Genomic DNA, 24,695 nt, shown 5'->3' with positions numbered 1-24,695 from the left:
GCAGCTGTTTTTAAATGGTGAGATAATAGTTAAAATAAGACTATAAATTATTGCAAGGTTATATATTTAAATTCACCCTCCTACTGTACAACTTCACTCTCATTTTTATGAAGAAGAGCTAGTCCCACACTACCTATACTGACCGCCCACTTTTTACTAAAAGATAAGGAGAACAAATACAACACAACCATGAGAAGCACTCTGAGTTACTTCATCACTAGAAAACTCTAAAATAAGTCTCACCAAAGCAAGAGCTGGCCAGTTCATAATAAAGGTAATAATGAACATAGTAATAATCTTCATAATGAAGAACAGGTTTTATGAAAATTTCCTGTCAGGAAAAAAAAAATTAACAGCTAATTCTAAAATTTCTCCTGAAAGCCTCAACAGACTAATGTAGAAAACTTACCTGTTCTGCACCAGGCAACTGGGCTACTTATTGTACAGCTGCACATCTGAATATCACACATCTTCTTCCTTATGTCACTTAACTAGGAAAACAGAGGGTACAGGAATCTTGACAGCCCAAATTATTTTCCCCGGAATTACAGTGAAAATATTATCCTGCCTAAACTGTGTAAAAAGACAACTTTCCATTGAAGAAAAAGATGTTCTTTTCTTTAAAAGGATTAAAAGAATATCCTTGTCATACCTTTCTTTCAGTTTTCAGTGGAGACAACAGACTATTTTCCACAGATGGGCTAATAAAGCAAAGTGGTCCTTGAGGGTATCTCACAGTCACTGTGGTTTTGCACTAGCAAAACACCACTGACTTCAGCAGAATTACCCTGACTTACATTAATGAAAGTCAGAGGGAAGTTTGCTCCAACCTATTCTCTACAATGCCACAAAATGTCCTGATGAATACATATCATTGGGACACAACAAATGGCCTGCGGCAAGCTGACTTTCTTGTGCCCAGTGAAATTTATAGATCAGTCAATCAAACAAAATTATCCTGCCAAAGTCATGACGCCTGTTCACCACAAAGATAAAGGTCACAACACCGGGGGAAGGGCTTTCTTTGACAGGTCTTGTGAGCTGTTGTAAATGACTGGCTAGAGTTTTGCATTGTAGGTGAAGTGCTGGCTAGGGTAAACTGCAGCATTGCATTCATTCTGGAGCCTTACCTTGGAGGAAGAAAGAGGTACAAATGAAAGAATCACTAAAGAAGCAGCTATTACATGTCCTTGTCACTCTTGTCTTCCACCACCTGTAGGTATCAGCTGCACATGAGAAAGATGCTTACAGACACCTGGGTGAGCAGGCTTCAAAACACAGACTGGTGTTCTATGGACACATTTTTTTTCAATCCTACTCCTCTCTCTGGAGGCAGTGCTGAGGTAGACACAGTGCTGTAATTCAGAGAGCAGCAAGCCTGATTCTGCAGAAGGGTAAGCACTCTTGGACCCTAACAAACAGGAACTGAAGGAATTTGTGGGACAGGCATGTGGGCCACTAAAGGATAGTGTGTGGTAGCAGCATTTCACAAGAGATCAAATCTCTGCAACGGTTTCTTTTGGACTTACGGCTGTAGAAGAAAAAGGTTTCACACTGGATCTTCTAAATCTCTACTTAGCCACTAAAGTAGACTGTGTTATCTAATCTCCAGCTGATAAAAGCCTCATTTGATTTAAGGCCTGAAGCATATTCCGTTTTAAAGACAAGACTATGGTTTGACAGCAACTAAGAAAATCAGTTTTTCCTCCCACTTTTGTAGTCTTCCTTGACACGAAGAATGAAAGATACCTCAAGTAAGGCTCTGCATCTGATTTATCAAGAAAATATTTCTCTAGCTGAAAAGAAGATCTTCACACAGTCTAACCTTGGTATACTAATGTGTTTTATTTGATATTTTACTGCCTGAGATGCTTCAAAATTTTTGTAAGACTCTGGATACTTCTGAGATCAAAACATCTGACTTATGTTTCCCTACATCAATTTTTGCATCCCTTTATTAGACATCCTGCTTTTACTATTCTCTAACCATATAGTACAGTCTTTGCCTTGATGGACTTACTTGCAACAAGACCTAAAATTTCACGGGTTCATTCCTTTGGAGTAGTAAGGTGACATCCAGGATTGAACTCTTATCATGCTGCCACAGTTTCTTTTCCATCCAATCATTTACATTAGTTATCTCATTCCCTCTCCAACATTCACATTTCTTTGGCAAAGAAAACTTTTTTAAAACTTAATTGAAAGTTTAGACACAATATTCATTGCCTTTTTAGTCACCAACTCAGTATCCCATTCTCACTGCATGATACTTCCAATTTTTCCTTTTGTGGTCTCTTCTTGTTGATGTTGAAGAGCTCTTTGCTACTTCATTTCTCAACTTTGTAAGTCTAATTCAGCTCACCTTTGGTCATTTCCCTCTTCATTCTTGTTATTTCTCAAGATGCAGGAGCCACAAACTAAGTGGGTTTAATTTTTTTCTTCAGTCTCATCTGTTAAGTCTCTCCTCTTTTTAACTATGCAACTCCAATAACCTGTGAGAAATTCACAGCAGTAGCAATGACAGCACCATCACTGGCACCAACTATAATGTGAAATGGATATTCTGCTTCTGGATGTTTTCACTCTGTCTGCACTGCCTTCCCTTAAAAGGCTTCAACTTCATATTGTGCAAGGAGCAGAACTAAAACAACGGTCACCTCCCTTATACGGTCAAGTATTACAGTGTTACTCCTTCCCAGTCTTTAATTTATTAAACAAAAAAGCAGTGGAATGCTAAGCCCTTACACAACACAGATAACCAGGACCTATCACTAAGATAAGATGTAAACTGCCATGGCTGCCAGAGAGGCTATCAGGAGCACAAGGCAGAAAAAAAAATAGTAGACAACAAGTTCCTTTTCTTTCTGCCTTCTAGTATGCTACACCTCACAGAGAAAGATCATAGTAACAGAAATCAATTTAAAAAAAGCATGTGAGGACACTTCAGCTACAAAGGATCTAAAAACTTCTGGCTCTTTTGGTTTTGCTTCCTCCACACCCCTGCAAAGTTATAACTCTAAAATGCTTCTGCAGGTGGTCTAAAGGTACACTGAATCAAGGTCTGGTGTTCAGGGGTAGGTTCTGTCTTGAAAACTGATAACTTCAGGTGGATTATTTTGGCGGACATTAGTTTTGAGAATGGTTATGGATTGCTAATAATTGCAGAACTCATCTCCTTGTTAAATTCCATTCAGGACAATTTGAATTCCCTTTCTATCAGTGGAGCCTCCTGGCACTCATGCAACTTAACTGTGGTGCCAACTAACTGTTCCAATATTCTCTCCTGCCTCTCAGTCTCACATTGGCCTTTCCCCATGTTTGAAATCTTTCAACAGCAAAAACTAAAAATTATGCCAGCAGAAAGGCAAAGTCCTACAAACACAACCTACCTTGCTCATGCCTTGTAACACACAGCAACCACACTTACTAAAAACTTATTTGAGCTACATGGAAGACATTCACATACAGCACAATCATCACTATACTCCAAGGACATGAACTACTGTGTGGAAGGTCAGACCCTGGCTTTAAATTCCTAAACCAAACAAATTTAAAACTTAGTATCTCCCTTCGGACTCTTCAAGTTCATTGGACTTCTTCTGTCTCCTGTAGGAGCAGACTTGAAAAGGCTTGCAGCATCACAAGGATAATTAAAACACTCATCAGGGAACTCAGGCTCCCAAACATAAACACAGTGGGGCCCTGCAGTTCCTTACACTTCTTGTTGCCACCTATGGGCCATGGTGTGAACACACAGCTCAATGTTTCATACCATCAAGTTTTCCTGCACACAGACTCTGCAATACCTCAGTCAGATGTTACAAGCACCTTGTGCAACATAGCAAAAAGACATCACTTTTTAAAGTACTTGAGGCACTTTAGAAAATAATGGTAAACTAATTTGTGTCCCAATCCCAACAGGCAACTTTCTGATTCAATCCCAGGGGCAAAAGTAAATTCATGTGCCTAATTTCACAGCCAGCTACAGAGCTAGGGGAGCACTGCAAAACTGAAATGCATTTGTAAGTAAGCCAACAGCTGCAGTACAGCTCTGCTTCAAATCTCTGAGAAAGGGCTGCAGAATGCCTCTGCCTCTTCCCTACTCTTCAGGGAGTAAGTTGTGAAAGCAAAAATAGTCAGCACGGCTTCTTGCTGAGTCTGCCGTTCCTTTCAAAACTAATGTGTTAATCCTATCCACTGTGGGCAGGAGGTGCAAATATACCTTTTATGGACACTGTACTGCCTAGTCTCCCTAATCTGCTGTGGAGCAAACTGCCACCGATGCAGGATTCACTGGTGAACAGGGACAGTAAATGCACCTTTAAGAAATACACGAAGCAGATGGCATGCAACGCTGGAATTTTTCACCCTGTATTTGCAGTGCTGCAAGTAGGTTATTGTCATAGCAATCAAGATATGAAATTACTGTTAAAACTATCAATAGCATGCAAGTTAGACACATTACCACAATGAGACTGTTACTATCCCCAATTTGTGGGCCCTATGAGGCATTAAAGAACCTCTTTCTGAGAAGTTAAATTACTTTTAAGAAGTTGCACTGGAGGAGACCTCATATACAGGCTTAGGTTTTAAGGCCTTAAGTACAGCTTTGGCTTATAAATTCCTCTCTGAAGTCTGGATGATAACAGAATCCTAGCAATAAGATTCCATGGGATAAAAAACTTCTCTGAAGAGCTAAGTGCTTAATTCAATTTAATTGAAGTTTGTGCATACAGAAACTAAGAACTTTCCTTCTTTTCAAGGAAATACAGCATCAAAGAAATCCCACCATGAAAAACTGGACTTTATCAGAAGTCTCTCCTTCAGACAGGAAACTGGCCAATGAGCCTATGACATCTGTTTCTGCTCAGCCAGACTATCAGGGTATGGACAGTGCTGTCAGCATGAAAACACTGTAGCTCAGACTACAAAACACATAATTCTTTGCAGTCTTCAGAAAAAAAAAAAAGGAAAAAAAATACCTTCTGTCATGTTTTAAAAAAATCTCAGCACTTTGACAGATTTTAGCATGGAGCAGATGTTCAGAAAATAATCAGAAAGGGACACGACTGCTAGATGCTAGACTTCCGCACACTCAAAATTAAATTGAATAAATACTGAGTCAGTGGTGTTTGCTATAAGTAGAGCTATTAAGAACACTTTCTTGAAATTGCTGTTAACATTGGAATTCACCTGTAATAAAAACATTAGTAGGACAAGAGAAAAAAAATTGTTCCTTACTTTTTTTAAAAGAAGAATTAATTTAATCATAATGAGAAATGTTTAATTCCAGAAGTATTTGTGCTCTTATTACAGACAGTGGAACCAGGTCTTACATGAATTCACATTAAACTGCTAGAAACAATTCTCAATTACTTTTTACTAGGAATTAGTTGAGCGTAAAATTCTGTTTCCAAACTATTAACAATTTTACCCTTTTGAACTCCTCACATGGTCAACACTTTTCTTTCTCTCCCATTGAGTGACAGAAGTCAGAATGAATCCACTGTGTTTAAAACTAACCCAGATCATCCACCTGAATGCCTGTATCTAGTTTGTTAAGAGGAAGAGTTTAAGTACAGTATTTATACTAGTGTCCTTTTCTGCTGTATGTGAGGGAAAACACAGATATGACGGGATGAGAAGAAACAAGAAAGAAGACCAGGAAAAAGTCTGCAGCATTTCTCAGGTGCAGCTCCACAAAACTCATAGCCCAAATTTTTGTGGGATGAGAGGACTAGAGTGATTTAAGTCCAGCTGGAGACTCACCAACCTTAGGCAGCAGTAAAGGTGCAAATGACAGTAAAACATATGCCATATTTTGGAACTGAGCATGGTTCAGGTATCTATAACGTCACAGCAAAGAAGCTATCTGTTAAGCAGGAAGCAGTCTGGTCCCATCAGTGTGGCACTGTGCCCCCGTTGGTTGGTCTCCACAGGCTGGGTTCGGTACTTCGCTGGCACAAACACGCAGGCAGTGGGAGTCTAGATAGTATCTCTGCACTGCTCTGCATTGTACCATGTAGACATACGGGCTTATTCAGGCTTCCATGAAAACCACTGCACTGTGTGAAGTAGGCATGATTCAGGCTTTCCTGAATTACTGAACTGTATTTTCCCTAGCTGGAGCAGCGTTCAGAATGTTCACAAGCTTTATATGATTTCAAACCACAGTACTGTCTGTGGACATGCAACCTGGTCTTCTGAGTTTTGTTCCTCCTACTTCTTCCACTTCCATGTCTTCCATGTTTTTCAGCCCTGCTCCAGCTGCCACCCACACTGAGATTTACAAAGAGAAGCAACCTAGGAGGTTCTTGCTAGGGGATGCTGACTCAGTCACAGCACTTCAATTGCTCCTTTACAGGACAACAAGTGTTTTATACAAGGGCTCAGTGCCAAAAAGTAATGAGGGTAGTACATAATAAAATGGGGGAAAAGATAAAACATTGAAGTCATGGAAAAACTAGTACTTTTGTGCAAAATTCCTTTTTTCTATACTCTACATTCATTTTTTAACAAAAACTTTTACAAAAGGCTTTCATATTTCCATTCAAATTCCTAGGGGGCTCTCATGAGTCCAAAAGTTAAGCGTGCTTAAGTATTTTGCTGAACTGGTGCCAAGAGGCACAAGTCAACTATTTTGCTTTATTGAGTATTAAACACCCATTATAAAGCAAGACAACTTATGTGTACTCTTAAGACCTATTTCCAAGAAATCTGCTAACAAATCCAGTACCTTGCAGACAGAAATACTGCTCCTTATGAAGAGAAAAAAAAAATTGATGCCAAGGTGGATAGGTCTGTGTAAATAAAGATAAGTTGGAAGGTTTATTGTTTTAAAGGGAGGGGGAAAGTAATTTCGACATGCAAAAATGGATGTGTTCATCCTCTTGCTTCTGATTTCTCTTCATTGTGTACATCTATATAGAAAAACAGGATGCTGCAGACACACCCTATAAAGAAACCCAACAGTTCTTTAGTGCAACTAAAGCTAGCTGAGATGTTTGTATGTGCTAAGACTATAAATTGCATATGTTCCTTCTGCTGAGATGTTTGTATGTGCTAAGACTATAAATTGCATATGTTCCTTCTGCCTAGCCCCTGCAGATCCCTCCTTTATCTTTAACCAGAAGTACCAATAGGAAAATTCTGTCCTTTATGTGACTTTATTTAACCTTGTACTCAAGGCCCATCAAACAGATTAGCTTCACCAGGTATCAGTCATCACTAGCAAACAAACTGTAGCCGAGACAGACTCCAAAGCTCACAGGAGGAAGGCCAGTTTGTCGGATCCACATGGGGGAAGAAAAACTTTCCAGAATAAACAGTTACTGAATGTTCAGAAGTTATTTTTCTTCTCCAAGTCTCTGCTCATATGTATTAAACTCACTTATGGTGACTTTCCAGCAGTCTCCCAAGTCACAGGGTGATGTTTAAAAGATCCTAAAGATAGCTGGTTAAATAAGGAGCATGTAAAACAGCTCTCCTTAAATTGGGGCATGAGCTACAGGCACAGGAGGAACTCGGTAGACTTCTTGACAATTTTATCTCAGGTATGGGAATACTCTTAGGCATGCTAAAGCGTTGCCAAGACTCTTACCCATTCATTACTAACAAACTTTTAATGTGCTGAATGATCCATCTGAAGTACTTCCAAAAAGATATTGCCAGGCTTTCCACAACTCTTTCCAGTGAAACAAAGAATTGACTTATCTGGTACAAATAACGAAGTGCTCTGAAAACGTATGACATATGGAGCTTGATTCATCCTGCATTTGATGGTGTCTGTAAGGATAGAAAAGGAGGGTCTGATGGGTTAGTTTAAGCTGCAGTTAGTTATTACAGTAAACTCAGCAGGACATTCTACCAATACTTCATTCCACTGAGTTACAAGAACCTAAATTCACTCTCTGATTATGCTGGCTGAGTGAGATCCACCACAAAGACAATTTTGCAAAGGAGCAAAGTCAGATTTAAACTGGATGAGGAGCATGCGGCTCACAGACTGGTAACAATGTCAGTAAGATCCTAGAACTGGCAAAAGCAAGCATGAATCAGGCCTTTTAAGCATTTCTAAATGATGGGAGAAAGAGCAAAACAAACCATGTTTGTACTGAGTTTTGACAAAAAGAAGCTAAGAGAGCTTTGGGTGTACCTGATGAGGAGCTGATTCATTTGAATAAGAGGAAGTAATCTTACAGATCTATCAGCTCACATTAAGCCTCCTGAGAACATACAGACCCATCCAATTTTAGACCACAATTTCTTTTGTTTCTGGAGAACAATCTAAGCAAGATTCAGGTAACTAGGAGGGATGTAGAATGAGCTCTTGATTCTGGAAGACTTAAGAACCCAGGGCTGGTTGTGGACCAGTGCACAAGGGCTGACAATCAATGCTCTGTCCCACAAAGGAGCTATCCTTACGATCACATCATGCCCTGTCTTCTCTAAGAAATCAGTCTTCACGTGGGAAGAAAGATACTGAGAAAAATATCACACTGAATTATTGCAGAGGTAAAACAATCCAGCAAACTACCCCAGCAGTGAGTGATCAGCCAGTCAGGAGCAGCTGCTGAAGAACTTAATTCTCCAATTTACAAACAGATCTATGACTAAGCTAATTTCCTAAAACAACCCAGCAATAAGTGTATGGAGACATTTGCTATATCTATATTATTCCTCTCTGGAATCACAGAAAGAGTCTGCAGGCAAGTCAAACCACCTATAATGCCTGCACATTGACATTAAGTAAGGAGACTCTCTAGTACACCACAGGACACTTGGCATGCTGTGAGTCGTCCCAGCAGAGGAACACTACGTGTTACTGTGAAAAAAGAGATAGGGAGTGGCATCTTTAGCACACCACCTGGGAGTCTATCCATAGACAGAGTTCTGTCAATCTTGGGCAGGGGGGAAGTAAATTTTGCCACAATATTGTGGTGTTTGGTGGTAGAAAATACCCAAAGTGTGGCTTGCTCTCTCACTCTTCCTAGATGGAAAGTACACAGTAAAAGTTAAAAAGAAATGTGAAAAACTTGAATAAAATGGAAACCAGGAGCAAACCACAGTCAGGGAACTGAAAATCTCTTAAACAATATGAATTACAGTGATTATGGATGTCTCAACCTAGACTACCCATAATGATTAGTAATGTTTATGACATTTCAATAAAAGGACATACTGAAGTACCAGGAAGATATTGCTGAACTTCAGTAGTTAAGAGAAGGAAATAAATACTTTCTAGAGCACACACAGACAGAGCATAGGTGCTGTAGTGCTACGCATACCACACCTGAGATCCATACTACCAAACAAAATAAACAAAAAATAGCAATCCTTTAAGGAAATTTACAGGCTGTGGCTTAGTCCACACTGTAACATTTTGGCAACCTCATGATGTTGTTTCAGCGGTAATAAATGCTACTTGAACAGCAAAACCCTAATGAGTTTCATCAACAACAAAGCCCGTATTTCTTCTCAGAAATTCAAATGAGTGATATAACTGATATAAGCGAAGAAAACATGAAAATTCTCACTGGTCTCCCAGCCAAATCAGCTAGGGTAAAAAAGTATTTATGCATTACAGATGCAAGCTATATATATGGGAATTTACACTTCTTCTCTTTAATAACACACACACACCCCGCGCGTAATACACAAGTTCATGAAAATGCCATCACTGCCTTTGCATTGTACATTTCCAGGAACCCAAACTTAAAATTTGAGAACTCCTAACAAAATGTATTACAGTGACCAATGTTGTTTTCAACTGTTTCTCTTGGTTACAAATGTATTGGAAAGCTTTGCACAAGATGCAGTCTGTGTAACTCTCTCTTACCCGGGGGTTGTTTTCTTCAGTGTGTGGGATGCAAACAGGTGTACTCATCATGATGTTCCACATCAAATGCTGTTCTCATGTTGCTTTAGTCACCAGTTTGAGATTCAAATCCAAAATGCATAACTTCGCACCCTCTTTTCTAAATGTTTCAAGAGTCAACTCTCAAAGGAAGCATAACCTTCAGGACACAGTGCCTGTGACTCCCTGCCTTGTGAAAACTTCATTGTCCCCTTCACACAAGCTCTAACAGAATGACTAGAAACAGCTGCTGATATATACAGTATCTAGATATGGCTGTGCTAAAAGTAAGGACAAAGCAAGAGACAAAAGCTGCTTTGCTAAAGACAACTAGCACAAGCGTTTCTATGAGTATACAGTGAGGGAGAGATGTGTTTTGGCAGCAACATACCCCAACAGAATTTTGTCTTTCACATAATAAAATCAGCTGGCACAGAGCTCAGAGTCCCTGTGAGGTGAAACCAGAATCACAGAATCACAGAATATCTCAAGTTGGAAGGGACCCATAAGGATCATCGAGTCCAACTCCCTGCTCCTCATAGGACTACCTAAAACTAAACCATATGACTAAAAGCATCATCCAGACACTCCTTGAACTCTGACAAGCTTGGTGCTGTGACCACTTCCATGGAGAGCCTGTTCCAGTGACAAATTGCACACATATGTACAGTAGATCCACACAGAATCTGAGATTTGACTGCAGAGTTCATAGTACTAATGAAGAAAAGTCCAACCATCTGGCAAGCATGTGGCCATGATCTCCAGATGTACTGCAGTAATCCCTAAGGTTATTCATGCCCTTCCTGGCTGAGACACAAGAATCACTCTTCATTACTATTTCAGCACTCATATGCCTACAAAGTTAACTCCTCCTTGTCAGTAAATTAAAGGACAAAGGGAATGGATGGTGATCAGGTACAATGACTTCTAGCATTTTCAGTGAACTTTTACATAACAAATTAATTCCTTTAAAGATTCCAAGCTTATTTTAGCCTCCAAATTCTGCCATGGCTCAGCAGCATAAAGATTATGCCTTCTTCTAGGAATGATACTGTCCACTTTTTTTATGACTGCAGCTGACTGTATTAGACAGTCTGTGTGTGTCCGATTCCCAACAGCATGGCCTGTGACTAGTTAAGCTCTGAGAGCAAAGGAAGGTTTTTTTAGTATACATCCAGAAAAACAGCTGTCACTGCTACACTGTAGTATGCTGTATTAAACAGCTTGCCTTGTTATAGGCTTCCTGAATGGAGTAGGTAGGAGGACAATCTTCTTAATGCAAGGAAAGAACAGAAACAAACAAAAAGACTCAGGTTATTTAAAGCAAGCCTGTCCTTGGAAAAGGAAATTCACCCACCAATATAAGACAGACCTCAGCATAAAATGACACAAATGAATTTCAGTAGTGGACTTTGTCCCATTAAGGATTTGACAAAAACTTCATATTCAGTGCAACAAAGAAATGTCAGAAGGGTCTCTAATGCATGCATACTATGGGGAAAAAACCCCAAAGCTTGAAAAAGGAACAACCAACACTCAAAGGTTCCACACCTCCCCACCCTCAAATAGGGACATTTTCTGTTCTAGCCTTGAGTCCTGCCTGGTCTCTGCTGCATACAAAACCTGTGAGTTTTCCAGCAATAAAAATGGTCTGTGAAGGGAAGAGGGAAATGTTTTCTAAGTTCTCTTACTCTGTAGAAACTGTCAGGGAGATTTGAGGAGAGGAGAGGAGAGGAGAGGAGAGGAGAGGAGAGGAGAGGAGAGATGTAATAAATGGGGAAAATCTACAGGTATTCTTACATCCTTCTGCAGATACTTGCTGAGGTAAGTCTGAGTAATGTCATCACTAATGACCAGCAAGACCTGTCGTCTTTTACAGGAAATGTAATAATCCTATGAACTAAGCACAAGGAAAAGACCCTCTATTAACTCAGAAGTACACATGGCCCATAATCATTAGCCTTTTTTAGGCTTATTACAGGGAGGTCAGCTGGTTCAAAAGGCACTGTGCCTATGCTCATTGACAAAGATGCAAAAGAGATGTGAATATAACCACAACATGTGGTACAACACTCTGTATTGACAGAGATTCAAATTGGGGTTTCAGTACTCTGAATTGTCTGAATAATAGAGAAACAATAGTTTTAGGTACATATCATAAGTTACTGTTTGCTTCTACAGCCTCTTATTCACCTCTCAAGCACTGTAATACTACATCCATCCTCTCATGCAGAGTCAGCAGGATAGCTCAGAAAATGACCAGGAAAAAGCCAGTGCAGTTTCTCCAGCTGGATAATTCCTTGGTTTAGAAGAAAATTAAAAAGTAATTAATTTAAGGCAAGATCAAGGTTTTCTATATATCATCTTGCTGTTAATCACGGTAAATACAAGATTGCAAGAGTGCAGGCAGGCTCATCAGTCTTGGTAGCATGTGGACTTTCCAGCAAAGGTTTCTTTGTAGGGCCACAGGATTATAAAATAATTCAGATTGGAAGTGACCATGGGAGGTCTCTAGTCCAACCTCCTGAGAAAAGCAGGGTCAGCTATGGGATGAGGTTGCTCATAGCTTCATCCAGTTGGACGCTGAATAACTTGTTTCAGTTATTACCATTGCCTCTTGTCCTTCCACCATGCACAGCTGTGAAGTGCCCGACTCCACCTTCTTGACAGCTCTCTGTAGGTACAGGCAGCTGCTGTTAGTTCCCACCAAAGCCATCCTTCTCCAGGCTGAACAAACCCAGTTCCCCAGCCTCTCCTCATAGGGCCTGTGCTCCAGCCCCTATCTGTCTTAGTGATCCTACGCTGAACTCACTCCAGTTTACTGATGTCTTTCCTGTAGTGGGGATCTCCAAACCAGACACAGTATCTGGAAGTGGTTTCACAAGTGCTGAGCAGAGAATAATCACTTCCCTCACTCTCTGGGTCACGCTCTTCTTCATGCAGTCCAAAGTGCTGCTGGCCTTCTGATTCCAGGGCACACAACTGGCCCTTGCCCAGCTCACTGCCCACCAGGGCCCCAGGCTGTCTCTGCAAAGCTGCTCCTCAGCCCTTCTGTCCCCAGCCTGCATCACTGTAGGGGTCTGCCTTTTTAGGGGCAGGATTCACAGCTTGTCCTTGCTGAATTTCATCAGGTCCTTGTCCATCCGTTCATCCCAGCTGTCCAGGTTCCCCTGACCAGCAGCTCTGTCCTCCAGCATACGAACAGGTACCCTCCCAGTTTTGTGTCATCTGCAAACTTGCTTAGAGTGCCCTTCATCCCCTCCTCCAGACCACTGATAAAGATGTTAAACAGGACAGGTCACAGAACAGACCTGTGCAGTACCCCACTTTTTACCAGTTCATTAACCAATGGCCCTTGAGCCTGACCACCAAACAAGACTTTTACCTATCTAGTTGTCCACCCATCCAGAACATAAAGTCCTGAGTTGGATACAAGAATAATACGGGACACAGTGTCAAAAGCCTTGCTGAAATGGAAGTAAATGACATCTGCTGTCCTAACCTCATGAACAGATTCAACCGTTCTATCACCTAGGCAATCAGGTTGGTTAGACATGATTTATTCTAGTGGCTCCCTAACAACGCCATTTAGATTCAGATTTCCTTCCTTACGCTATTTCTGCTTTTTCTCTCTTGCAAACTGTTCCATGGATTTTAGAGAGTGAGAATTAGTAAGTGTTCTGTGTGCTTGTGATACTTGGCTGGGAAGGGAAAGGAAGAAAGCAGTTTCACGACTATATGGTAGTGTTCATAGAAACAGAGAAACTTAAAAAGGAAGAAGAAATTACAATATGCCATAGAAATAGACTGTTACTACAGAATCACAGAATGGTTGAAGTTGGAAAGATCTTAGGCCTCTTTCATTTCCCCACAAAAGGGAACAGAAGACAATGTTTCTTCTCCACCAAAATTAATCTGACAATTCAAGTGACTACAACTTAAAGTAAGATCTGTTCTAACAGGACTCTCAGACTTCTTCAAATAATGTTAAGTACCCTGGCTCTGTCACAGTCTTACGGAGATCTTCTTCAAAACACCCAGAATGTAAAGAACAATTTCCTGTCTTCTTAATTTGTAAACAATCTAAGTAACTTAGCAGAAGATTATACTTTAATACACATAAGAAGTAGAATTTTAAACCCACTGTTTTGAAATTCTGCGCCAGAAAAGTTTTCTTTGAAATCAGCAGGAAGCCTTCTCCATAAGGGTCACCCATTTACAAAAAATCCTTTGATGGGAGAGGTTACTCTTGGGCTGATACCAGCTGTGCTGTCCAGCACAGGCAAAACATGTTCCGACACGCTAATCCATGTGGCAGCCTTTCTATGTTGAAGCATAAAATAAGACTGCGTAAGCCCCTGAAAGAAAAGGGGCCTTTATTTTAAACTTTCTTTTAGTAGTCACAGTCTTATGTAACTGACTCACTCCTCAGATTGTTTCAATTAAAACACTTTTGGACTTTTTTATCAGGACATTTGTAGGAATTCCTGTTGTTTATTCATAGCTGTATACTTTTTGAGATATAAGACAGATGCAGCACTAAGAAAACTGTGGACTTTCTGTTACCCAACATCTGTCTATTGGACAGTGCAAGGCCTGCTCAGAATGTTTTGCAAAAGTTTATTTTTCTCAGGTAGTTTTTCACATGTGGTATATTAAGCCCAGACAAAAGTCTGTTTGTTTGTGAGAATTGCAAATAAACCTATTTCTTAACAAAAGTCGAGTCACCAAGCGCCAGATCTTGTTTTCTCTAACTTTGGTGGACAACTGACCTCATTTGCAACCAAATTTTAAGTCAGAAACAGAGCACTGTGTAGTTTTCAACTCATCTTTTCCTTTAAATGAAGAGAGCTTTCCTTTTTCCTTTTAAATGAAGAGAGGTTTCAATACACCTTTCTGTACTCAGTCCCTGAAAGCTGCACATTGCACAACCAATGAACCTGCTCATTTAAGGCTAAGCAGCTACAGCTGTCCAGTCCAGGCACAGGCCAAAATGCAACTACCGATGAGTGAGAGCAAGAGCTGTATGTTGGGTAAGGCTGCTCTGCAGCCTGCCATTCTTAATAGGGATCAGTTGCCTTCAGGCTCAGAACTGGCCAGTGAATGCCTCTCAGACCCAAAAACTAACTTGTGTGCCAAGTAAAAGGAGGTAAGCCACAGGACTGCCTAGCCTCTCTTGCTATCCATCCATAAAGGACAATACAAGAGTTTTCTACTGATATTTCACAGGACACCGACATGTTTTCTGTCTTTTTCTTCAGAAGCAATGAAATGCAGCCACGGAAGAACACAAGCTGCAGTATCAATCAGTTCTCTGCTGCAAAGTTCAAAAGTATGCAATACACTGAGAGAGGTTCATTCTCATCTTTGGCTGAGAAAGTATCTGAAAGTCTGACTGCTGCTGACCTATGGCCTGCCATGACCACAGTGGGCAGCACGCTTTCATTAGTGCAGGCTAGGATAATGAAACACGGGATAGCCAAGAATATGGTGGACTTGCAACAGCCAAATATACCATACTATACTAAAGCATACCAAATCAAGTATCAAAGAAAATACAAAGAAGACTAAGACAGATCCTTAAAGATATCCTTGAAAATATTTGCAATGATACATCACCTCCACTGCTTAAAAAACATTCAGGGATGAAAGGATAACAGCTAGATTAGAAGCACATTGTAGAAATAAAACTGAAAGGCACAGCTAGCGAAAGGACATCAATGCCTTGTAATGACAGTTGTTGCTTTTTCTCCACAAATCTTTTCAAACATGTCCTATCTGTGTAAGTAAAACATTTAGCAGCATAACACATTTGAAAGCTGATACAGAAAAACTACCATTCTTTACCTGATATACAAGTATACAGAGGACAGATATGGCTATTTTTAATATTGGCAATTTTATTTAAAAAGTTACAAGTCCTGAACAAATTTCCCATCACAGTGCTCAACAAGTTTGTATTATGCTTCAAGGTTTTATGCAGTTGTCCTTCTGCAGCATTCTAGAACAGAACTTGTCCTTCTGCTCCATCTAATTTAAAAACTGCTTGTATGTGACATGGACTCAGTTTGACAGGGGTGTCTTAAAAAATTCACAGCAAGCCTATTCCAGATAAGGGAGAGTGAGACTGACTTATCCTACTGAAGGAAGATAAAAGGAGTGAGGTCACAACTGGCATAACTTGAACAAATCACAGTCACAGAGTGAATGCAGTATCAACCATGCAGAAAGGTGTATTTATAACTTGGAGAAGTCTTTATGTTGGAAGAATCCCTTACAACTCAACAGTAAAGGACGTGCATGTAGAGAAAGAAATGCACAGCGTGTATCCTGCTTCTGGCACAAACTTCTTCACTAAAACAGATGATCAACAATACAGAAGAAAAGCAGATGGTTCTAAAGAAACAATAAGCTACAGATTCACAAGACAAAACAGACAAAAAAATCCATGCAGGATTTGTAAATGAGGAAATAAACACAAAGGCACAAGTGGAATGTGGTGTGCTGTTCTCCATGGCCAGAGGTTTCTTTAACTGCTACTGATTGCTAAACAGCAATAACAGGCCCCGTCCATTAATTGGTCCAAAAACTTTTTCAGTGTTTACAGAGGACAGACTAAGCTTTACAGGAAGACGCAGCAGAAGCACTTACACTGGACAATACACCCCTCAACAAACACATATAGGAAGGATCCAGTGCTTCAAGAGGAAAGAAGGTCTCCTTGGGTCTGCACTCCCTGGTTGAGACCTGGGTTTATACCACTGACTCCCAACAGTGCTGTCCTTGCTGGTACCAGGCCCTAGGAACCACGTGCAGAGGAACGGTCAGCCCTTCTTTCTTCACCTTCCCATCAAAGTATCAATTTTTGTGCACAGTTTGACTTTGACATAACACAGTATGCACTAGCCCATTATTCAAGCTTCATTATGCTCTTGTGGTTTCCTTCTATTGTAACTGTGTTTTAAATGAGTAGAGAGATGGCAAAGAGAAATGTTCATTATTTGTTAGTGGAGATAATTCGCTTCTCTAGTGCTTCCAGGTGGGAGTAAGAGACAAAAGCAAACTGACCAAAGCTGAGAATGAAGAGAGCAGCTCTTCTTGGGCAATTCCTACCAAACAGCCAACTCTTGCTCTGTTTCCTAATTCTCACAATGAGGTAGAAACTCCTGGAGCAGTCCTGCTCCTCTCAAAGCAGTAAGAGAGGCAACCTACCTGATAATAATGAGTAAGCAGAAATCCAGCCTTTGCCTTAACTAGGCAAACTTTGGCAGGTAGCTGGGCAAAGTAATTGTAAGAAAATGGTTATATGAATTAATGCTTTTCATCCTGTCTGTGTTATTCATCGCTGCTTATAATGTTTGAGGCTCCTGAACTAGAGAAACAAGCATACAGAGCCATTTAAGCAAAGCTTCTTGCTGTACTTCAGACAAAATGGACCCCACTCTAAACCAGCAGCACTGTGAATTTAAGAGTTTCTTGTTGCCAGGGTCAGCCTCCTTCCTGCACCCAACACAGCTTGTTTAGAGCTCATCACATCTCTGCCCTTCACTGCACGAAGATGCCTCTTTAAACAAGTCAGAATAGTCACTGTCACTGCAGGCCCCCTTAAAACCTGCCTCTAGCTGACCAGATAGTAAATGGACCATCAGCAAACAGAACACTGATGTGTCAAAGTTGCATTAAAAGATGGGCTACCAGACGTAAAGTGGCAGGGTGCTGTGTGGTACTTCGCTTTGCTAAGGGTAGCACAATCAGAGCACCTACATGCCCTTGAAATGGCCTGGCTGTAGAAACAAGGTATCAGATAATGCTAGCCACAGTAGTATTCTCTCAACAACCCTCTTTCTCCGTACCAACTTGACTGCTATTTTCCACACCCACCCAGCTTCGTAATTCCCACAGAAACAATTTTGACTCACCCTTGTGATTCTCATTTTGTACACCATTAGCTAACATCTCAGTATTTCATTTCCTTTCCTGTTATGCAGACATCAGATAAATCAAAATACAAGGATATGAAAAAAGAATAGTTTGTGGAACAGGTTACACAGCTTTGCATTCCCCACAAGAAAAGGAACACCAACATAAGGGTACATATTGCCAGAGAATTGAAGTCTGAAGACGTACTGCCACAATGCTGTTGATGTTGGAGCATATCAAAGCAGATGTTTCCTGTCAAGTGTTACACTTCCCCTGCAGTACATACTAGTATATTCCAGCAGTCACTTCAGGCAAACACATGTAAATGTTAAACACATTGAGTGAATTCCCTTGTAATCCACTGCTCCATTTCTTAATGCTGTACTCCTAAGCAACATTTAGAGTCCTCTGGATTATTGCTCCTTTCTGTTTAATAATGCACTGTGAAAAACCATTAAACTAAAAAGCATCAGATTTTCTAAATTCTTTCTTTCAAGTACTATGTATGATTATTTTTTTTATACCTAAGGAAAAGCTCTAGTACAATGATTTAGGATAAACTGTGGCCATACAACATGGACGCACTATAAGAAGAGGTGGTTTTCATTTGCTCTCTAGCACAAACTTCAGGAGAGAGGCCCATGACCTCAGAAGACAGCAGCAAAATGGACAGGAGTTGATCCAATTCCCTCACGAGAGCTACTCTTATTACTAAGGTCCAGAAGCAGGCCAGAAGAGACAGTTGGGTACACTACAAGATTCACTTTGTAGACACAAATAGAACTACACCTTTCAGATAATAGCAGGGCTCTGATGACTGAAGAAGTGTTATCCCAGAGACACTGTGTGGACACCATCAAATACAATGAAGTATTACTAGCAGAATTCATCTTTCTCTCATGAAAAAAAATTAAGGGATATTCACATACAGGATTCTTCTGACGATCATTACGTGTTTCCCTGCTCTCCTAACACCCATTGGGAAAAAGATTTCCATGTTTTAATTTTTTACGATAGTAGTGACTGTATTATTAAATCCTAGTTAGATGTGCTTTAAGTTAGCATTTTCTAACTTCTTCAGGAAGACTAACAAGTAGAATATAAGTTTCTTTTCTTTTCCTAGGCCCTATTTCTGTTACCCTACTGCACCTACTACTACCAATGTTGCCATGTCCTTTCCAATCACCTTTATTTTAGCACAATTTCTCTATTTCTAGTGTTGGAACAACAGAAAATAAGGAATATCAGCACTCAACAGCATAGTAGAAATCTTTTTTTAAGCACTTTGTTTATTAAGTGTGTTTTCCATCCCTTGTTAATCAAGTGTTGTTCTTATTCTTGTCCATACTATTACATGATGTTGATAACAGTTGGCCTGAACGTCCTTTTCCTTTATTTATTTCTTCTAACTTGCTAATAAGAAATACTTTTCAAAGTATTTTTAAATAACCATTTCCATTGAACTGAATGGTATTGCACATGCATTAAAGGCCAAATTATAACTAACTCAAGGTGCCATACTTCAAGATTAAATCTAGCAAGGTAGGTGGGACATGTCTAAGAAACCCATGGATGTGGACTGGTTATGAGTAAGAACAAAAAACTTACCACTTAATCTTTGTATATAAGGTCTGCTATGCATCTACTACCTCAAATGGAATAAATCCTAATTTGAATTAATGACAGTCTAGATATGAGAGAATTATTTAAGGGATTTGTTTTAGATGTGGTACTGGGTGAACGAGGCAGGGTTTGCCAGTGGGGGACTGCAGGGTTGCCTCTGTGAGCAGAGGCCAGGGCTGCCCCATGCCAGACACAGCCAGTTCCAGTCAGCTACAACAGGTCCACCACAGGGCACAGCTGAGCCCAGCAGCCACGCTGGTGGCCCGTCTGGAAAAACATACTCAAAAAGAGCAAAAAGCTGCCCAGCAGTGAGGACTGAGGAAGAAACAGCCCATGAACACCAAGGTCAGAGAAGAGGGAGGAGGAAAAAGAGCTGCTCCAGGTGCTGGAGCAGAGATTACCAGGCAGCCCATGGAGAGAACCACAGTGGAAAAGATGGATATTTCCGGGCAGGAAATGCAGCTGGTGGAGAGCCCACACTGGACCAAATTTTTTCCTGAAGTACTGCAGCCCATGAGGAGAGCCCACGCTGGAGCAGGGGAACAGCGTGAGGAAGAGGGAGCAGCAGAGGGGAGCTATTATGAGCTGACCACAACCCCATTCCCCATCTCCCTGCACCGCTTAGGGTGGAGGAGGTAGAATAATGATGGAGTGAAATTAAGTGTTAGGAAAAAGGACTGGGGAAAAGGTGTTGGTTTAATTTGTGCAGGTTTTGTTTCTCATTATCCAAATCTATTTTAATTGGCAATAAATTAAATTAATTTTTCTCAAGTCAAGTCTTTTCCCCATGATAGTAATTGGTAAGTGATCTCCCTGTCCTTACCTCAACCAATGAGCGCTCTCATCCCACTTCCTCCACCTGTCCTGTTGAGGATGGGGAATGAAAGAGTAGCTGGGTGGGCATCTGGCAGCCAGCCAGCCAAGGTCAACCCACCATAAATATTTGGATGCATGTTTTGATGTCCATTTTAGAAGCTTCTAACAAAATCTTTAGCATTGGTATAACTACAGATAGTTAATAGCTGCAAAGAAAGCAAAAGCCAAGCAGTTCTGGAAAGTTAGGCAAACAGGATAGATTATAGCTAACATCAGACAACAATCTGTCACTCAAAACTTTTTACTTATTTCATTAAAATCACTATTTCGAAGTTCATTAGGACTTCATTTAAGTAAATTTTGACCAATACCCACAAGCTTTCACTGTCAGATGTTTCACTCACCTTAACAATTCATATTTTCTGCTATAACTAGTACTATGTAACACAAGGGTCTTCTTCTAAAGATAAGAATGAGGTGAGGTATGAGTGGAAGTCTTAGGCAAGGAAGACCTACCCTCAGTAGAGGGGGAACACATTAGGGAACACTTAAACAAACTAGACATACACAAGTCCATGAGGTCTCAGGTGCTGAGAGTCACTTCGAGGCCACTCTCTCTTATCTTCAAAAGGTTGTGACAATTGAGGGAGCCTTCTGAGGACAGAAAGCAAGTAAATATCACTCCAATCTTAAAGGGTGGCAAGAAAGACTATCTAGAGAACTACAAACCAGTCAGTCTCACGTTAATCCCTGGGACGGTGATGGAGTGATTAATCTGGAAATCATTTCCAAACTCATGGAGCGCAAGAAGGTCCTCCAAGAGTAGTCAGCATGGATTTATGAAGAGGAAATCATGACTGACCAACCTGATAGCCTTCTACAATGAGGTGACTGGCTCAGAGAATAAGAAGAGAGCAGTGGATATTGTCTGTCTTGACTTTAGCAAGGCTTTCAACTCTCTCTCCCATTACATCCTCTCAGACAAAATGACAAAACATAGATAGGTCAACAGTGAGGTAGACTGAAAAGTGGCTGAATTCCAAGGCTCAAATGGTTGTGATCAGCAGCACAAAATCCAGCTGGAGGCCTGTCACCAGGGGTGCCCCCCATAGATCAATACTGTAGCCAATACTGTTTAACATCTTCATTAATGACCTGGACGATAGGGTAGAGTGAACCCTTAGCAAGTTTACAGATGACACAACACTGTAGGAGTAATATACCAAAAGATTGTGCTGCCGTTCAGATGGACCTCAATAGGCTGGAGAAACTGGCACACAGGAACCTCATGAAAGTCAGTACAGGGCAATGCCACCAAGCCCTGCACATAGGGAGGAATAATCCCTGGCACCAGTACATACTGGGGACCAAACAGTGGGATAGCAGCTGTTCAGAAAAGGACCTGAGGTCCTGGTGGACTGCGAGTTTACTATAAGCCAGCAATAAGCCCTTATGGCAAAGCTGGCCAACATCCTGGGTAGCATTAGAAGAGCATTGCCAGCAGGTGGAGGGAATTGACCTTTCCTCACTACTCAGCACTGGCAAGACAAAATCTGGGGTCCTGAGTCCAGTTTTGGACCTACTGGAGAACTTCTGGAAAAGGGCCACAAAGTTCACTAAGGGATTGGAGCATCTGTCATACTAGGAGAGGCTGAGAGAGATGGGATTGCTAAGCCTCAAAGAGAGAAGGTTAAGGGGGGAAATCTTGTCAATGTGCATAAATACCCAACAGGGCGTGGGGGGAGTAATGAAGACAGAGCCAGGCTCTTCTAACGGTGCCCAGTAATAGGACAAGATGCAATAGGCACAAACTGAAATTGAGGAAATTTTGCTTCTAGTTATGAAAAAACTTTTCTACTCTGAGAGTGGTGAAATACCATCACAGGTTGCCCAGAAAGACTGTGGAGTCTCCATCCTTGGAGATACTCAAAACCCAAGTGGACATGGCTCTCAGCAACCCACTCTAGCTGACAGTGCTTTGAACCCAGGTGTTGGACTACATGATGCTCACTATTCCAGCCTCTGCTATTCTGTGATTATTTCCTTCTTTTCTGCCAGTATTAATAGTCACAGTACAGTTTTTAAATTAATTTTTCACGTTTTCTTTCCAGTGCATGAGCTTGAAGCATAAGCTTTACAGGTAGATATACAAAAGGGTTCTGTGACAGTAGCCCCTGGAGCACATAAAACCATCTATCAAAAAGGAATAAAAGGGATCAAGAAACAAAAAAAGAAATAGATGTAAAGCATACACTAGTAAGCAGTAACCTGAAACCCACCACAGGACTTAAGCAAGAAGTGTCATCCATTCCTTTCTGATTGTTCTACTCAGAGCACAAAATATTTTCCTTACTGATTTTATTATATTGGAGGTGAGACATGGAGCAGCAAACACAGAGAGGATGCTGTCCCTTGCACTAAACAGCATGCTGTCTGGTATCAGACATCACATTTTGGAAGACAAAGGATTTCCTTTCCTATTGCAGAAGTACAGATTGAGGTTTTAAAATTTTAACACTAAACATTATACTAGTGTACTAATTTTACACAGAATTGCTCAATCTTTCTTTTTTCTTTTTGCCTCATTGTATTGGGAATATTCGTGTCCTTCCCAAAGACTTTTTTTCTTTTTTGCAAGTTGGCCAGTTAGTCCATGGGAATGGAAATCATGAATGCCTTACACACATTCTTTTACACCCACTGTCCCACTGGGTGAGGATTTCACTGACACTGGTGGAACTGTACCTTACATTTATAGATACATGAAATTGGAATTCAGTTCAACATGAAACCTATACCAAGAATCAACCTCTCTATTAGCCACTCCTTGAAGCAATATATTGGATTTCAGACAATGATGTTCTATGATTTTACTCAAAAATAACTCTTACAGACAACCATCTTTCCTGGTATTCCAGCAGTTCCTTATGGTGGGCTTCACTGGGAATCCTGGAAGACACGATGGCTCAATAATTCATGCAGTGAACCTCTAAGAAAGGTGTTTATGATACTCCTTACTGTGTCCCAATCCATGTAGCCAGCTTTATATAGGAAAAGTGACTTGCTTAAGATGAACTACTGACTGTGATTTCACGTTTAAGCTTGGCTCTTCAATGAGTGAGTTCAGCACTGGCACTCATAAATTAAGCAGTTTATAAAACTTTGGCCACCAAAGCATGAGAATCTCTGGACAACATTATGGCATTTTTACAGGAAACTAAAATTCAGGTATGTTGGACTGTCATGTGTACTAATGAGTCACAAAAAAAAAGTGACCAACTTTAAAAACATTTAACTTTTAAATCTTCAGGAAAACAAAGACAACCACAAAATGAAAGAAAAAAAAAAATTCAAGTGTTCTGGATACAGACTGCAAACTTCTTAATAATAAATATTTGTAAGAATGGGTGGGAAAATATTTATGTCTTTCCATCATTATCAATTGTTTTATTTAATAATCAGACTTTGCTCCGCAGAACTAAATAAGGCAGTAATCACCATGAGACAATCTGTGCTCCAGAAGGTCAAGTAAACATTGTGAAGAACATAATTCAAATAGTCACAGTGTTACTGAAGGGGACTTCAGTACATTCATACTTTCTGACATATTTACCAAACTTTAAAAAGACAGACAAACATATTTAAATGTCACTGTTTCTTCAAGTCTTACAGATGTGCAGATATCCTTGGGTTTATATCCAAAATGAACTTCTATTTATGTTACATAGTATTTCAATATAATGGTAACTTTCACTTAAACAATGAGATTTTTTGATTTCTAAACAGAATAAATAAAATACAGCAAACCCTGACCTAACTATTTCCTTAAACTAGACCATCTACCTACAAGTAAGGAATATTTCCCTGAAGACTCTGTCAAGCATTAGAGGAAGCTGCTAGCTCTGAATTTAGCAACTTCCAGAAATTTCCTGAATAGGGAAGCACCCTAATATCCTTGATTTGCATAGAGCAATCAACCTTTTCATACAAGCTACATTTCACTTCAAAATTACTGTTTCCTGATTAGACACATTTAATGGGGGCAGCAGATCATTCTTGTGTTAGTAAAGCTATGCAACCAGATCAACACTGAGGCACAATTGACTCAGTGAGTGCACTTCCCACATGGAATATATAATGCAATAATATTTATCTTAATCATCTTACACTACTACTTACAGAAAATTTAGGCCTGGATAAGACTTGTTCAAAATTCAGCTGCTGCCACAGCACGCACATCCAGCAAATCTTTTAAGACTTGTCAGAAATAGCTTTAGGTATACTTTTAACCTGCCTTGAAACTGGGCATAGATTTCATGACTGCCTGCATTCCTTCTGGGACATTTTGTATCATAATAGATGATATATTTCAACGGCTTAAAATAAGAGGGTGGTTTTGTTTGTGGTTTTTTAAATGCTTGTTTAGTACTGAATTAGTACTTCATCTGTTTTAAACTTCCATGACTTTCATAAGAAAGGC

General features: G+C 40.3%; 1 protein-coding gene across 1 annotated transcript in view; it reads right to left on the bottom strand.

Moving 5' to 3' along the window:
- The window catches only part of PGM5 (phosphoglucomutase 5), a 77,011-nt gene that overhangs the window by 34,295 nt on the left and 18,021 nt on the right, over positions 1 to 24,695 (bottom strand). The gene's annotated exons all lie outside the window — the stretch shown is intronic.

This window comes from Accipiter gentilis, chromosome Z, assembly GCF_929443795.1.
Source record: "Accipiter gentilis chromosome Z, bAccGen1.1, whole genome shotgun sequence".
NCBI lineage: Eukaryota > Metazoa > Chordata > Aves > Accipitriformes > Accipitridae > Astur > Astur gentilis.
The sequence above is the reverse complement of the archived record's forward strand: the minus strand, read 5'-3'. Positions and strand labels throughout refer to the sequence as shown.